The sequence below is a fragment of the Miniopterus schreibersii genome (genome assembly GCF_964146895.1).
Source record: "Miniopterus schreibersii genome assembly, chromosome: 6".
NCBI classification, from domain to species: domain Eukaryota; kingdom Metazoa; phylum Chordata; class Mammalia; order Chiroptera; family Miniopteridae; genus Miniopterus; species Miniopterus schreibersii.
In genome coordinates, this window is record NC_138107.1 from 30959777 (window position 1) to 30978447 (window position 18671).

The window sequence follows — 18671 nt, forward strand, 5'->3', positions numbered from 1 at the left end:
CCTTTCTGTGCTCATAGATCACCCTGTCACCAGATAAAGCACTTATACAAGGCTATTCAATTTCCTTTTTTATTTGACCCCTTAATTCCCACCCAAACACAACCATCACTGTCCAGCTAAGCTTTCTGCAGTGATGAAATTTCCTAATCTATGCTGTCCAATATGGTAGCCACTAGTCACATGTGGCTGTTTAGTACCCAAAATATGGCAAGTGTGAAAGAGATACTGAATTTTAAACTCTATTTCATTTATATAAATATTTACTTATTTAAATTTAGATGATAAAGTATATATAAATTCTATATGTAAATTATAAATAAATTAAATACTTTATTTGAATTATTTATTAAAATTATTTACATTTAAATTTAAATAGCACATGGTGGCTTTGGGCTACCATATTGGACAGCACAGTAATAAGACTGTAAACTTCTTGACAACAGGAATTGAATCTTATTAACTTTATATTTCCAGTACCAGAGGACAGAATCCAGCACTTTCTATTCATTCGAGAAATACTTGTTGACGAATGAATGTCAGTGTTCCATCCTATTTCACTATCACATTTTGTCTGATAGCTAAAAATCAGGAGCCGTCACTTAAATTCCGGCTCCGCCACTGAACATTTATGTCAAGGGTGACTTAATCTCTCTGTGCCTCAGTTTCCTCATCTTTAAAATGAGGTATCATTAGCATACACCTCATAGGGTTGTAATGAGCACTAAGGGAATATATTTGTCAATTCATTAATGTAATAAATACATTTATTAGTGCTGAGTGCAATGGTGGCAGATAGTAGGTCTACTGTATCCTAGGTACCATATTGATTTTTCAGTCCTATCTTTTGTTAAGAGAATGCGTAAGAGAGAGAAAGAAGAAATTGGAGGAAAGCACTACTTTGCTGGAAAGTACTGAATTTTGTGCAAGACCATTTAAACTAAACACTTTGGGGATCTTTATGCATACATTATTTTATTTGAGATTCTTAGCCATCAAAAGGACTGCTGCTCTGATGTGTCCCATACTGACAGCCGACAGTGCATGGCTGAAATAACACAACAGACAATGCAAAAAATGGAGTAATTTTGGAACACAGATGCAGTGACAATTTTTAAGACAATAACCTTACTATAATTTATAATATAAATTAAATTTAATGCAATTCTAGCAAAATGTGTCTTATAAAGACTGTGAGTAAGGATGCTGAGAGGAAGGACTTTATCCGAGAGCAGACTTCCGTTGCTGTCACTCTGAGCCAGCATGGTTGACACCAGGCTGCAGTGACAAAACAAATCACATTTTTCTTCCGTGGTTTGACATCCTTTCAATACACAGTTGATGAGTGAAATTTAAAAATGTCTTAACCCTGGAAATGATTTCCTTCTTTATATTTGGATTATTGTCCTGATTTATTGATATATCTGCATTTGGAGAAGGAGAATCGGATGGTGGCTCTTGGTTTTGGGTAACTCAGGCCATCCTCTCCCCATTTGGGGGGAAGCTTGGGGCATTACTATCTTTTTTTTTTTTTTTAATAAGAAAACTAAATCTCAGAGTGATGTTATTTGCTGAAAGCCACATGGTTCATAGTAAATAGCAGAATTGGAAGTAGAGCCTGGGCTTTGCAACTTCTAGTCCAATGAGTTCCCAACAAGTTTTAAGTTAAACGACATTTGAAAAAAAGAAAGAGGGGATAGAAAGAGGAATATCCATAGTCAGGTTCTACTTATTTCAGTGGAATTTAGCCTTTTATTAATCACAGTGAGAATCTGATGTCAGCTACTAATCCTCTTGTCAGAAGAATGCAGACAAAAATTTTTTGCTGACCGTTTTGAGTAACAATAGTCCCTGAAACTAACGGAGGGACCCTTATTTAGAAATGAATAGTGTGGAAAGAGTCTAGTCAAGGAATTATAAATACTACCTCACAATCTCTGCACACATAGTAATAAATGTTCTGAAACATCTGCTGGAAAAGGGCATGCTCTCATGGGATGAGGAGAGATTTGAACGGGCTTTATCATTCTCTGTTATTGAAAATAATTGTAGATTGTGAAGCTTCTCCTGCTTTCATATTTGATGTGGTCATCATGAAAAGCTACAAAGTTAGAATGTAATGCTTTTTTTCATTTAATAAGGAAACATTTTAACATGTTCCTCCCTACCAATAACCTTTGAAGTTAGGTAATGTTACCAATTATTACCAAGGTATATATATTTCAAGGGCATTTGCTTCCTAGGAATTAAAATATTCTAGTAATTCCAATAAGAATGGAAGATATAGTAGCTATTTCATGCTTTCAAGTTTATAAAATTGTACTAGAAAAAAAAGAAAGACAAGAAAATGTTTGAGATGTTTTAATAATGCTGGTATTTTGAGAATTTAAGTAAGTTGTTAAAAGGAATAAAGACATTGTGTTAAGTAACCAAAGGTCACTTTAAACATGGGTATTAATGTTAAACATGAGATCCACTAACTGCAAGTTGCTGGTGGGGACAGTATAAAAATTTAGAGACATTATGAAGGTTTTATTTCTGGTTTCAGGCCTCATTTTTATTTCTCATTGGGAAAATGTGAAACCGCTTCTCAGAACAGTAATTTTAAATCATGTAACTGATGAATAAAAGAGACACAGGGAAATCATGGTAAAAAATATGTCTTCAGTATTCTTTTAGGAAATATAGTATGCTATGCATTTATTTTTTTCATATCATCCAAAATACATAGGAAATATCTCCAAGACAATTTGTATGAAATTTATCTTATCTGTCATTGTAGCTTCTTTCTAGTCATTTTAAATAGAAACTGTTTATATAGCACTGTTAGGTTCTTCCGAAGAATTCCATTTTCATTAATAAGCTCGGACTATCTTTCCTTGAAGGACAAGCTATTTTCATGGGGAGGGGGAAAGACAACTACAGTCCTGTTGTCTAGTGTGGCACCAGTGGTGCCTTTCCTTAGGAACGGAATTTATAACCGGAGTTGTCCATTACCTCTCAACAGGCTAAACTCTGGCTACCTGAGACCATGGTCTAACACTCTTTTTACAGCCTGATTTGATCGTAAACAAACAGCTTCCAAAGTATACCCAAAAAAGGAATCAAAGGCTGAGAAAAGAATCTAAATTAAACAGGTCAGGGTCAGTAGAGACCGGAGAGACATAAAGTCCAGATCAAAGTGGGAAGGGAGAATGGAAGCAGAAATCTTAGAGTGTAAGTACTCATATTGTTGAGTACTCTACAGAAACAACCAGAAGAGGGTGGCCTAGAGACGTCACATTGGAAGAACTATTCTAAACCAAGCCTCCTTTATAAAAGTTCAGAAAATCTAATTCTATGTGTTACTGAACAACAAAAAAAGACTAGAGTTCAAACCACATTTAAATTGATTACAGGATAAAAAAGAATGAATAAGTAGACTCCTATAGATAATATATCTCTATATTCTTACAAAAATGAAAACCGTAACTTAGTATTTCAAAATGAGGCTAAGAAAGAAGATATGAAACATAAATCATAATGAAGATAACTCAATAATGAAGTGGTAGAATTCAAGAAAAAATCAGACATAAAAGAAAAAATCATTTCTGAGATTAAGACTAACTAGAAGATTAACACAAGAACATGGACACAACAGGTAAGGCTTTAAAATAACCAGAAGATAAAAGGGAGGCAAAAGAATTAAAGATCAAAGAGAAATGAAGGTGCCAGGGGCTTGGGGAGGGTGGTTCCCTGAGCTGTTATTGTTTGATGGGTGTAGAATCTCAGTTTTGCAAGATGAAAAGAGTTCTGGAGAGGGAAGGTGGAGCTGACTGCATAACAACTTGAACATACTTAACACCACTGAACTGTATACACTTAAAAATGGTTAATATGGTAAATTTTCTGTTATGTGTATTTTACCACTACATAAAATAAAAAGAAAAAAAAATAGAAAGGAAGAGAGTGTGATAAATTCAGAAGATAGGCAGAGAAGATCCAATGGGTGTGTAAATATATATGGAATCCATGAATTAGTAATCATAACAAGGTAGAAGTACATAATCATCATTTCACAATTCAAGAAAACTTTGATAAAACATGTTGAAATTATATATAGAAAGAGCACATTGTATACCTGGGAAAATACTGACACAGAACAAATATTCAAGCAATATGAGAAAAAGAGACTTTCAATAACAATGCCTTACACCAGAAGAAAACAAATTAACATATTGAAGATGATGAAGGAAAGAAACTGTAAGCCAAGGATTTCATATTCAACCAAAATGACTTTTAGGTAACTAGTGGGGTTCAAATCTTGACCTCACTAATTACAAGCTTTGTGACCTTAGGAAAGTCACCTAACCTCTCTGTGCCTTAATTTTCTCACCAGTAAATGTGGCTATATAGTATTAACTAATCCTTATGGTTAGTGTTAATATATATAATGTGTGTATATATATATGGTGTCCCAAAAAATGTATACACACTTTAACAGCTGATGACAGTTAATTTTGAAAATGAACTCTATGTTACTAAACACTGACTTTATAATCATTCAAAGTGTGTATACATTTTTTGGAGATGCCCTGTATATATCTAAAGTGTCTTGAAGAGTGTCTGGCCCTTAGTAAATACTATTTAAGTGTTAATATTATTTTTTCCTCCATTGCTTTTCAGAGAGAGTAGAAGGGAGAAAGACAGAGGGAAAATCGACGTGAGAGAGACACATCCATTGGTTGCTTCCCGCATGAGCACCAACCAGGGCAGGGACCAAGCCTGCAACCCAGGTACGTGCCCTTGGCCGGAATCGAACCTAGACCCTTCAGTCTGAGGACCAACGCTCTAACCACTGAGTCAAATCAGCCTGGGCTAAGTGTTAATATTATTAATACTGCAGAGTTTATTATATCCCACATACATAATTTATTTCGTTGTTCCTGATTTGCCTGTTTGGGCCCCTGGGCTAGGGGCTGCAGAGATGATGGTCCTACTCTCAAGAAATTTTACTTTATTTGGAAAGACAAGACTGTAAAGAGATAGGTAAGAGCTTAGGTAAAAATAATGACTGCATATCTAAGTCAATACTTGCTGGGAAGGTGGGATGTGGGTAGGCTTTAATGGTGATTACCTAGAACCAGGTCAGTCAGAAAACAGGGTGTGTAGGGAGGGGCAGGTGTGGAATAGAGAGAGAAAGTAAGCCGTGAGGAGGGGCCTTTGGGCTAAGCTTTTACACACCAGAAGCATTTTGATAAAGAGGAGGTCAGTGGAGAAGGTGGGAACTGTGTGAGTGGGGGAAGGGAAGTGAAAAGACGTGTGAGAGACACTGTCCAAGAAGTCCAGTCCCTGAATCTCCTTCGATCTGAGACTATGCATCTGGGAAGAAAAACGACTCAGTTCCTACGTAGCAGGTGGAGTGATGGTACCACTTACCAAAATAGAAAAACCAGCAGGCAGAGGCTGGCTGTGAGGCCAGCCCACTTTACTGCTTCCCAGATGTAGTTGTTGGGAGGATTGGATGAGATACTTCATGAAAATCACTTAGCACAGTGCCTGGCACAAAGTCAGCACTCAATATATACTAGAGCTATGCACTCCAAAGGTTGCATGGCAGTAATTTAAGTGCAATGCTAAGAAATGCTGGCCACAGATGTAAATAAAATGTATATATTATATTTTTTAACTTTTATTGGTACACTTGGGTCCTTTTTCCTGAAATAAATAAAATATACATTTTATAGCTGTGATATTCAACATGAATTCTCACCATGATGTTAGCTGTGATTAGAAAAATTGTGATAATAAAAATGGTCAAACCATAGGCAAGAATTTCCAAGAGGCCTTAGGGAGGCAAATTAGCAACATCGTCAACGTTTCCTCTGATTGCAAGTCTCCCTTCAAATCCTTTTCTCCCACCTAGAATACAGGAAAAAGAAAAGGGAAATCTTAACAGCCTTTGGTTAAGAAGCAGTTGATGGCACTGGTAGAACCAGCACATTCACTATGTGCTATAAACCTTGCTGACGGTGTTTATAGAGCCATGTGGGGAACCACCAAAGGACCTGGTTGCACTAGAATCCTGTGCGTACACTGCACTGAGTTTCATTTGTGAAAAATGAATTTAACAGTTTGTTGACTTTTGTCTTCTTTCTAGACTCACTCCTTCGCATTTTTACTTTTAAAAAGGCATTTACTTCAATGCTGCATGAATGCTGAGAGCAAGTTTTGAAGCTCAAGCTTCACACCACTGACTGCAAAATAACTAGCGATGGTGGGGAGGAAGAGGTGTGAAGGAGCAGGCAATTAGCGCTATTTGTTTTAAGATGTTTTCACTGAGAGCTGAATCCTCTTTAAAAACACTTCATCAGCTGTGTGTTTGTCTTTTTTCACTGTCAGAGCAAACTGAGATTCTGGGCTCAAAGAATACTAGAGCCTAGAAGGGGCTTGGCAACCCCATATTGAAGGGTTATGTGACTTATTCAAGGGCACGGCAGAGCCCAGACTCAGGACTGGAACCTGGATCCTGTTGCATGCCTGGCTGCTTCCCTGCTGCCTCCCCCTCTCCCCCCACTTCTCTGATGTCACTGAGTGTTCATTACTGGTAACCAGGAGAGCATCCTTTAAAGCATTAAGATTTCAGAATTGGAATGTGCTTTTGAGGACATCAGCCTCAATCCTGTCAAGCTCTGGGGCCTGCTCAAGGTCAAGAATAAAGGTGAGATGGCAAGGCCTGGACTCAGCTTCCCTGAGTCCTGAGCTATTTGCATTCCTTTAAACCAGTCCAGATCCAGCAGACAGATGATTTGGAGAGTTCCTGTCAAAGTACCTGCAACAGAAGCTATGCTCCCTGACTGAGACTTGTGTGGTTCAAGCTTCCACTCACTGCACTTCTCTGGGCCTAGAGGTCTCCTCCACAGGCTAGTGGGAAAGATGGGGCAGATGGTCTACAGGCTCTTCCAGCCCAAACAGACAGCACTAAGTGATTCTGGATACAGCGTGTGACAATCCCCTAGATTCCTTTCATAAACCTTCTTCTGCAACCAGACTAATCATTTCTCTTTCAATTGATCAATGATATTGTCGGCCTCTGCACCTTTCCAAAACCATTCCCTTTTCCTGAAACACTCTCTTTTTTGCTGCATCTCAACTGATTTTGTTATGTTCCCTCTGGAACTCGACTTCCGGGGAGCAAAGGCCTGTCTGCTTTGTTCACGGCTGTAGTCCTCCCCTTGGAACAGTGCCCGAAGTGTAGTAGGCACTCAATAAATATTTGCTAAAAATTAATCCAAATGAGTACAGGTGCTGCTTGGTTCCCACCTTTCGAAGCCTTATTAAACTATAACTAGGCGTCCTTGGTCCTTATCTGTGGACTCAATCCCATCTTGGACTCTTTATCAATTCTGACCCAGACAGGAGAGTCATCAGAGCTCTCACCAGGAAAAGATATAACTTGGCATCAGGTTAATTTTGCTGCTACTCGGGCTTTGTCCTTGGGCCTTATCTCTGGACTCTGGTTTCCTCCTTCATTATGGCCCACAGAGTGCATGATTCTGATCATGAATTTAGCACCCTTCCCCCCCCCCCCCCAGGCGGCAGCTTAGTGCATCTTGTTTAACTTTATGTTATAAAGGTCATGCCATACTTCTGGATACCAAGTTCTGCCGGCCAGGCTGACCTGCCTTTTGGCAGCTGCCACTGACTGTCTCCACAGTACCTACCTTATCCTGGGGTGAGGGACTCCAGATTCCCCCCTCCCTGTCCTGCTCTGGTTAAATCAGTTTCTTTGGGATCCGTGGCATGCTCTGTGTGAGAGTCACTCCCTTGACACCTTGGCACATCAGTGTCTGTTAAGATGTTTGCCTTGCCCTGCCCATGATCCAGGGCTCTCTTCATAAACCGAAGCCTGCTCGCTGACACATGTCCTGGAGGGTGCTACCTGCTTGATTTCTTGGTGTTGCCACCTCAGGGTTCCTCTCCTGGTGCTGTCTCTCTTGTGGAGTCACCCCTGACACCTGGAGTGTGACTGGTAAAGCCAAGTACCAGGCTGAATGGCCTGTGTAGTGTTTCATCATTAACTCCAGTTAGTGTTCATAGGTTACACTGGTCTTTCTCCCTGAGATGCTTCCCTTTCCCAGTCACCTTCATGTTCAGGGAAGTATGGTGGTTTCCTTATGTAGGATCATGGTTAAGAGCTAGTGTCCAGAATACATGGACACCGTGTGTGTGACTTAGGCAAGTTACTTAACCCTAAGCCTCAATTTCTTAATCTGTAAAATGGGGAAGAATGCAGGCATTAACAGTATTTTGTCTTGTATGGTCATGACTAGGACTGAATTAGAACTAAATGTAGCCAGTAAGTTTTGTAGCCCAGAGTCACTGGGCCCCCCAGGCTTCTGAACTACTCAGTCACATGAGTGCCCATAATATTTATTCTCCATACTACGTATTTTGGATTTAAAGGCACTATATTGCAACTGTAATTTCCATTTTTAGATCCATGTTTTACATTTCCGGCTATATTGTCAGTTCCTTTAGGTAAAAAAAAATCTATGTCTGTATCTTGCATCTCCCAAGCCTAGGCCAGTGCCCTGCATATACTAGATACACAATAAATGCTTATTTCTTATTGCTATTATGATGATCTCATTTATTTTAAAAATCAAGCACTATCATCCCACAAACTCTGATGAGTTTGTTCACCCTGGAGTACATTTCCCTTGTCCATAGTGCATTGGCAAGGACAAATGCCAAGGCAGACAAAAACACTTATTAACCATCCTAGGGATTATGCAGGTGGCAGCAGTCCTGGGATAATGTTTCTTGTTAATGATGTTCTTAGATTCACTTGCAGCAGTGGTGAGACATAGCAGTGGTCATGCTAAAAAATCTGCTTTTTTGATTAGCTCAGGAAAACAGATCGGGTCTGGGACTCAGCCAGATGGAAACTAAGAGACTCACTTCACAGTGTTTCAGAATACTGCTTCACTTGTAATAATAGGCTAGATTGTTTGGGGCATTTAACTAATAATTTCCCTACAACCATCTTCTTCAACTTTACCTACTATTGATTAGTGATAGAATGAAAGTTGCCACAAGTGTCATTGGTAAGTTTGATGATGTCGCATTAATTTTCCTAGGGAAAGCAACTTAACACAATTAACAACCTGACACATGGGAATTTTTGTTGTTGTTTTTAAAGAGCTTATTTGGGTTCTGAGTTGAAAAGCATTGGGCATCTGTGCTCTGACACTAACACATCTGTGATGAAAGGGTTACAGGAGAGAAGTGAAGCAAACAAGAGGCACTATTATGGGAGTGTCCAGGATTTGGATTACCAGCTACAGTGGAAGTGGTTGAGTGAGGGCCTGGACTTGGAGGAAGGAGAGCTGGGTTCCAACTCTTCACCTTCTTAAATTGAGAAGGTGGCACTGTCTTTTGCCTCTGTCTTCCATAAAATGGGGGGGTTATATTTTCCTGTCCTGCCTTCCTTAGAAAATTCTTATAAAGATCATGGTTGGTAGTATTTGTGATCCTTATGAGATTAAAATTGCTGAGTAGGTGTAAGGCTGTTGACTACAGAGCCCTCTGGACCCGGTGGTGTTCCCAGTGCCTGGCATGGCAGCCTGGACAGAGCAAAGGCAGTGGGGATCAGAGTGTGCCATGCTGATGGCCACCATTATTTAACTGGAGACCAGCTGATCTGAAGGAGGGCAAGGCATTTGTGGGGGAGGTAAGTCTTGCTTTTCCCTTAGATCGAATTTGCAAATTCTGATCTAGGGACCTAAAGGTTTGTGTTCTAGATCTTGAGGAAAGGGTCCAGAGAAAACAAGGCCAGACACAAGACTTCTCGGATCTGAGTATCTCTTCTTAGAAGAAGAAATCTCTACGCATGCTCAGAAACAAACACTTGTTTTTCTATGGGTCAGTCTTCTTTTAGAAGGAGAGGACTGAGAAAAATGGCCCTAAAATTACAAAAGGGATATTGTTTCACAGGAGGGGAGAGGTAATTTTTCTCAAGAAAGAAAAATGTGACAGCAAAGAGAGAGCAGAAGAGTTTTATGTTTGCTCCAGGTTGGAGGTAACACAGCCCATTAGCAGCAGAGACCTGAGTAGACTTCTGGATATTTTTAAGAAAAAGGGAGGTAATTACCTTTCTGAGATGACTTAAGGGCATTTCTTTTAAAGGCCTCTTCAATTTCTTTGCCGAGTCTATAAACTTTGTGAGGGGAAAATAGAAATGTATACCCATTTCGAGAATAATGTGACAAGCTATCTTTACAGTGAATTCTTGCTTTTTAAGACTTTTCATTTTTAGTACTGAGAATTCTAAGAAATGAGGAAAATATTGAAGTTTGAAAGCAAGATGTCAAGAAAACACCTTAGTAACTAATTTGTTAAGCACATCATACAGTTCCCCATTAGGTTAGTTGTCTTAAATGTTAACTCCAAGAAATGTGGTCCCCAAGTGCTATCTCTGAACAGAGGAGGAGTGATGAAAAGCCAAAAGCCAAATATCTATGAGAGGTAGATAATTTCAAAATTGAAGTCATCCATTATCCAAATTCCTAGGGACTAAGAAAGATATTTCCAACATCAGATTATTCACCTTTCTCCAAGAGAAAGTACAAGTGTAGCAAGAGAGTTCAAAAGAAACATATAAATAACTGACACAAACAATAGCCCCAGGTAGTCTCCAATGAGGCTTCCTTAGAGAGAGATGCCTATAACACTTTTCCGCAAAAATTCATCTTTCTTAATGGTGTTAATAACATTCAGGCTTTAAGAAGTACTTTCTATTATTAAACTCTGGGGGAAAAAACCCCCACTCTTACCCAGATGCATGAAACAGTTCATGTTAGATGATCCATTAATTCCTGAACTAGGCCTATAAATGAAATGGTTTATAGAGAAAAGAATTAAAGAATTTACAATCTTTGTCGAAAACTCAAAATAACTCCCGTTATTTCTCTATTTCAAATAAAGATTCATAGGCAGATCCAAAGAGTAAGGATTTTAAATTAAAAAGTTTTATGAGCTTTTCAAGTAGAGGAATAAAGCTAGATGGTCAGGCTCTTTCTCTGAAGGAAAAAAAAAGGGGGCAAGTGGAGAGAGAAGACTATAAAAGCCAAGCAGGAGAGAATAAAAATATTTTGAAGAACGCCCACTAAAATATATTTGCAGAGCATGGTAAAACTACTTCATCTCAACTTTTTTATTACTAAGAGAATGGTTCCCTTAGCAAATTAACATCATAAAGAAGATTTCAGGGAGGATCCAGAACTTAATTATAAGAATAAGTCATGCTTGTAGTTAACAGCAGTTTACAAACCAAACACGTCTCACTTGATGCTTTTGTTTGTTTGTTTACAACAAAAGGTTTGGGAACAATCCTACTTGACAGTGTTTTGGTAAATTACCAGTTGGGGTTAAATATTTATAACAATTACCAGAATTTTAGGGAGTGGGGAACATTAGGAAAAAAACCTAAATTGATTTAACTTCTCAATGTATGTATCAGAAAATGGAGTCCCTTAGAGAAGCGATGCTTGGTTCAAGATCATACCTAGTTGGTTCAAAAGTGTCTAGGATCATGTTTGAAAATGTCTTGTTCAGAATTCTTTTTTCTATCATAATGCTGTTAATGCTTATTTGAACAGTCATAGAATCATAGAATTTCACTCAGGGTGGGAAGATGCCTTAAAACTCATATTTTTGGTAAACTTTTCACTGACGTATAACACACAAACTGAAAAGTACACAAGTCATAAGTATACAGTAAGCACATCCAGCCCAGTAAAGAAACAAAACATTACCCAAACTCCAGAAGACACCTTGTACCCCTTCAAGTCATGGCCCATCCTACCCCACAAGGTCAGATATTTCTATACCCAGGTGAGGAAGGAACAAATGAGGTTCACCTTGGATAAATGATGTTTCCCCAAAGCAAGAACATGATACATGGTATTGTGTGGTCTACTTCAGTATTTTTCCACTAATTCAATTCTATCTAGTTTAACTAACAATGTAAAGCCCAGCACAATGTAAAACTGTAGTCTCCCAAATGTTTGTTGAATGAATTAGTGCAGTTGTTCTTGAAGTTCCTCTTGTTTCATACATCATTTCTGCGTTTTCTGTGTGTTTTTCTTGGCCTCTCACTGACACTGCAAGGTCTCATGACATCTCACTGATGATTCTGGGCTGTCCCAGTATTTCTGAGTGACACACTATGAAGCTACATGCATGCATTGGTTGTAATTGCCCTTTATAGCATTTCTCTGGGGGCGGGGGGATGCATTTCACTGGGTGAACTCCCATGTCCATATTTGAAGAATTTTTCTCTGGAGTTAAATTGCTTGGGGAAACGTGAAGAGTGCTAGTATTTTAGAAGCAGTGTGGATAAAGGAACTGTACAACCTACTCCTCACGCCAACTTTCACTAAGTCCTGTTTTCATTTCTACATCTCATTCCTGTTCTCCTCTGGGAATGGCTACATGCAATAGCAATTCTAAATAAAGGCAGTAATAAAATACTCTTCTACCCTTAAACATTAAGTTGGTCTGGTTCTAAACAACCATTGTGGTTGCTATTAATTTTTTCAGCTTTATTGAGATTTAATTTACATACCATAAAAGTCACCTACTTTAAGTGTACATCTGATGAAGCATAGTGACTATACGCAGTTTGATGAATTTTGGTAACTGCATTCAAGATATAGAACAGTTCCGTCACTCTAAAGACTTTCCTCGCATCCCTCTGCAGTTGATCCCCTGCTCCATCTTTGTGTCCCAGGCAACTGCTGATCTTTTTGCCTTTACTAGAATTTCATATGATGAATCAAGTGGTATGTCATCTTGTGTGTTTGTTTTCTTTCACTTAACATGTTCTTTGAGATTCATCTATCTTGTTGTGTGTATTAATACTTTATTCCTTCTTATCGCTGAGCAGTATTCCATTATATGGCTATATCACAATTTGTTCATCCATTCACGCGTTGGTGAACATTTGGGTTGTTTCCGGTTTTTTGTAATTGTGGATAATGCCACTGTGAACATTTGGTTCAAGTCTTCAAGTGAACACACATTTTCATTTCTTTTGGATAAATGCCTAAGAGTAAAATTGATGGATCATATGTTTAACTTTGTAAGATACTGCTATACCTACTTCCAAAGTGGCTGTGACATTTTGCATTCCACAGGCAATATGTAGAGTTTTCATTGCACCACATCATCATTAACACTTGGTATTGTGGGTATCTTTATTTTAAGCTATTCTAATGCTGTGTAGTGCTGTCTCATAATGGTTTTAATATCATTTCCCTGATGACTTGTGATGTTGAGAATCTTTTCATGTACTTATTCGCCATTTGTTGGTCTTTTTTGTGTGTGACCTGTCCAAATCTTTTTGTCTTCCTATTAATGGATTGTTTGTTTTATTATTGAGTTAAAAGGGTTCTTTTTATATTTTGCACAAAAGCCTTTGTCAAATGTGTTTTGAAAATATTTTTTTCCTAGTCTGGACTTGTCTTTTTGCTTCTCTCAACTGTCTAAGAATATAAGTTTTTAATTTTGATAAAATACATTTTATCAGTTTTTTCTTTTATAGGTCATCTTTATTTTGTCCTATTTAAGAAATCTTTGAAATAGGTCACAAAGATTTTCTTCTGTTTTCTTCTAGATGTTTTATAGTTTCACTTCTTATATTTAGCTCTCTGATCCATTTTGAGCTAATTTTTACTTATGGTATGATGTATGGATTGAGGCTAATTTTTTCAATACAGATATCCAGTTGTTCCAGCACAATTTAAAGACTATTTTTACCTTAACCTGATAAAGGACTTGGCATATTCCAGCAATAGAAAGGAGATCAACATGGCCTGAGTATAGTGAGAGAGGAGGAGAGTATTGGGCAACAGTGTTGGAGATTAAAGTAGGGGCCAAATCTTATAAGGTCTTGGGCCTTATAAGAAACTTGGACTTTATTCTGAAAGCAATATAACTTAAGCATTTTAAGAAGGGGAGCTAAATGATCTGACCTATATATTTAAAAGATAATTCTTCATCTGTTTGTACCAGTCTAGTATAACTGCTCTGATGAAGATCACTACTGACCATGCAATAGCAAGTGGAGTTTGATGAGTTTTATTGTTTATTCTGTGGACAAAATTTGACCCATAGCTCAGCAGTTGTTAAATTGCCAACTACACATATGTTTTTCCCCTGTCTTGTGGGAGTCTGTATAAAACCAGAGATAATGCACTTTTTTGGATGCTATCTTACATGCTGCTATAGCCAGAAATTTTTGCCAGGGATATTAAAAATGCTACCTGGTGCTTTATGTCCTTTTGGCTTCTCTTCCTTTTGCTGTTTCTTTATTGCCAAGGTAGATGTTTTACTAATGCCAAAAGGTAAAAGCTTAAGAAGGCTTTTTAGTTATTAGATATTATATACCTCTTGCTGATTATTGCCAGCTGAATTTGAAGTATATGAATGAAGCTAGCATGAGGAATCTAAAATAGCATTTATAATAAAAAATAGTAATGCATTGTGATCATCTGTTGAACTTAAAAATGATTAAATTAGCTTAAATAAAAAGAAAGATTTTGATACAGAAAAGTTTTCTTCTGTAATAGAGTAGGTTATAAGAAACCTCTAATACTAGAATGGGTTTGATTTGGAAAAATTTCATTGAAGGATGATTAACTGTTTAAGTTACATCTAGATGATCTTTTTAGCTCAATTCCAAAAGGCTCTTTATTTAAATATATATGCGCTTAAACTACAGTAGGAGATTTTTTTGGTAGGGGCTTTTTCTTTTACTGAATAAATTCTATATAATTAATATCAACTATTTGGCTGAACAGTTCAGCCAATAAATTTCAAAATTTTTGTCATAACTGTGTAATTTCTCTAACACTGTGAGAATGCTGGCTAGGAGGATAGACACTTTATTAAGTAAAATATTGGTACTAGTCTTGATAACCTTGACATTCCTTAATTTTACTTTCTTGATAGTACCTCAACATTAATCCGAATTTTGTCTTAAAGATATTTTTAGGCATTTAAGTATAGAATTTAGTTTTAGTCTTCTAAAGATTTAACATTTATTGAAATAGCCTTGCTAGAATGGAGCTGGAAATTTTCTCAATTTAAAGAGATGTAGAGAAACTCCTACTTGTTGTTAGACTAGAGGTTATGAAAATTTCCCCACTAATAACATCTAGATATTATGAGATGAATATTTCAAAGCAAAGAAAAAAAGAAACTAGAGTGGTAAGCTAGCACTAAAGCCCTGATTTCCCTGGAGGGGTCTTCAATTCTAGAAACAGAGGCCAGGGTTTGACAGCCAATACTTTTTTATAGCAAGATAGGCAAATAACTAAAACTCATGCATAAAGCTAGGATGCTCAAAAAGCTAGTCCCCTGAGTGAAAGTTTGAGCTAGGAAAAAAATCCCTATCAAGGTGAAAGGAGTCAAAAAGAAACTTTTAAAATCCCAGATCTTGGTTTCAGGTGGGGGAAAAATTCTGCACTGAAAATTTATTACGAGCCTATTTACACATAAGTTTGGGGTTGGAATTTACAACACCTTCACAGTTCAAGAAATGCCATACTAAAATTTAAACTACTTTCAGGTGGGTAGCACACCAGATTGGTAGAGAACCTATCAGAAGCAAATACATATTCATTTAGAAAAAAAGCATTGTCCACTTTCTTCCTTCAAATTTAGGTTAGCCAAATAGAATCTCATACACACAAGGCAACAAGCCACACAGTGAGCACAGTCAATAAAAACAGCAAATAATGAATTAGATAGATCTGACCTAGGACCTAATATAGAACCTGAGATGTTGAAATTACTTAATGCACTATTTTTAAAGTGATTCTGTAAATAAAAAAGAATATTGTAAATATAACCAAGGACTAATACTAAGAGAATATTTTAACAATTAACATTAGGTTGGAAAGAAACTAAGTAGAATTTATAAAAACAAAGTATATTTACTTAAATTAAAACTCTGGCAATGAGTTAAATGTCAGACCAGACACAGCTGAAGAGAAATTAATAAACTGGAGAAAAGATCTGAAGAATTATATATATGTAACACAGAGAAATTAAGAAAATACAAAGTACCAATTAAGAGATATGAAAGACAGAATGAAAAGGTCTAACACATGTAATTGGAGTTCAGAATGAAAAGTGTAATGACAAGAAAGAGAATATATTTTTAAAAACATCAATATTTTTTAGAGTGAAAATTTCCACAATTGAGGAAAGAGACAAATTCTTAGATTTAGGAAAACAGCAAATCCCAAGCAGACCAAATAAAAACCAATCTTTACCCAGTCATATTATAGTCAAAGTGAGACCATTAATCACAAGAGAAAATTAAAAGCAACTTGTTAAAACAGACAACCTAGATTCAAATAAAAATTATACTGATGTCACAGCAGCAAAGATGAAAGCCAGAGTAAGTAGAAACACATCTTCAGTGTGCTGAGAGAAAATAAAGTTCATCTAAAATTGGAAACAGTTAAACTACCTTTTATAATGAGGGTAAAATAAAAATCTCAGGCAAACACAAATTAAAGGAGCTCACCACCAACAGACTTCACTAAAGGAATTTAAAAAGGATGTACTTAAGGCAAAAGTAAAATGATCCTATAGGAAGGTCTAAGATTCAACGAAGAATGGTATGCAATGAGGGAAAATATAAACCGAGATAGACTTTAAAAACTAATAGCATTTATTTAGGGGTAAAATATAAAAATTTCATAATAACTTTTAAAATGAGAGGGGAGTTGTTATGTGTTGAATTGTTTCCCTCCAAAAATATATGTTGGAGTCCTAACTCACAGTACCTCAGAATGTCACCTTACTTGGTGACAGTGTCTTTAAAGAGGTGACTGAGTTAAAGTGAGTTAATTAAGATGGCCCTAAGTGGATATAACTAATGTCCTTATAAAAAGGAGAAATCTGGACACAGACAGCACACAGGAAGAAAACCATGTGAGGATGAAGCAGAGATCATGGTATTCTTTTTGCAAGCCAAAGAATGTCAAAGATTGCCAGCACACACCAGAGGCATAAGAGGCGTGGAACTGATTCTTGCTCATGGCCCTCAGAGGAAACCAACCCTACTGACACACTGATCTTGGACTTCTGGCCTCCAGAACTATAAAAGAATAAAATTCTGTTGTTTAAGTCACCTAGTTCGTGGTACTTTGTTACAGCAGCCCTAGCAAACTAACACAGAAATGTTCAGATTAATACTTCCAATGAGATGAGAGTTCTAATATCTTTATATTATTAGCAGAAGCAGGACTATATATATTTAAGCAAACTATGCATGTTAAATTTTTTCTTGGAAGTTACTAAAGATTGAAATATAATGTATATCTTTTACTGCAGTAGAGAATAAATGGGGAAAAATCAATCGCCATTGGCTATATGACTGATTCTACATCTGGGACAGGAAATGTACAAGATGATCCTGGAATATCTTCATACCAGAAAGCAAAGTAACTCTAAAAGACTACTACTAGGCCAGCTGGCTTGGCTCAGTGGTTGAGCATCGACCTATGATCCAGGCGATCGAGGTTCAATTCCCGGTCAGGGCACATGCGGGGGTTGCGGGCTCGATCTCCAGTAGGGGGCGTGCAGGAGGCAGCCCATCAATGACTCTCTCATCATTGGTGTTTCTATCTCTCTCTCCCCCTCTCCCTTCCTCTCTCTGAAATCGATAAAGATATGTATATCTATATATTTTAAAAAGACCACTACTAAATGTCTCATAAACTAATCTGATTATGATGCACTGGTCAAAGATGGGAAAATTTAGATGGGTCAATAAAGATAACAATGGCAATAGATCTAAGTATATCAAGTATATTTAAATCCAGAATGATGTTACTTACTTACGATTTATAGAAATACATAAATAAATAAACTCATTGGTTACCTTTGAAGGGTATTAGAGAATGACCTCATTATTAGAAACTATTAAAAAATCATTAATTAATCCTATGTTTCCTAAAAGATTTCCTGAGTCCTTAGACTATGCGAATATTTGTTGTAGGAGTTTCTCTTTATATACATTTATTCCATAAAATAAATGTAGAAGTTTTAAAAATTAAAATATCACCATTTAAAAAACTTCTAATGAACTGATAGATCTAGATAATAATCATCATCAATGTCATATAAGACCATAAAAAAGGGAATAACTAAATGTTATATATGTCCTGATAGAAGTGCACACCACCTACACCACCTGATAGCCTTGCCAAAAAAAATCTATTACATAGAAGAAAACATAGGCACTAAATTTATGGATCTTGATCTTAGAGAAGATTTTATAAATTTGACCCCAAAGGCAAGGAAAGTGAAGGCAAAAATAAATGAATGGGACTATATCAAACTAAAAAGCTTCTGCACAGCAACAGAAACTGTCAACAAAACAAAAAGGCGACCAACCAGATGGCAGAAGATATTTGCAAACAACAAACAGCTCTAACAATGGAGTTAATAATCCAAAATATATAAGGATATATGCACCCCTATGCTCATTGTAGCACTATTCACGGTGGCCAAGACATGGAAACAACCGAAGTTTCCTTCGATGGAGGACTGGATAAAGAAGATGTGGTGCATATATACAATGGAATACTATTCAGCCATAAGAAAAGATG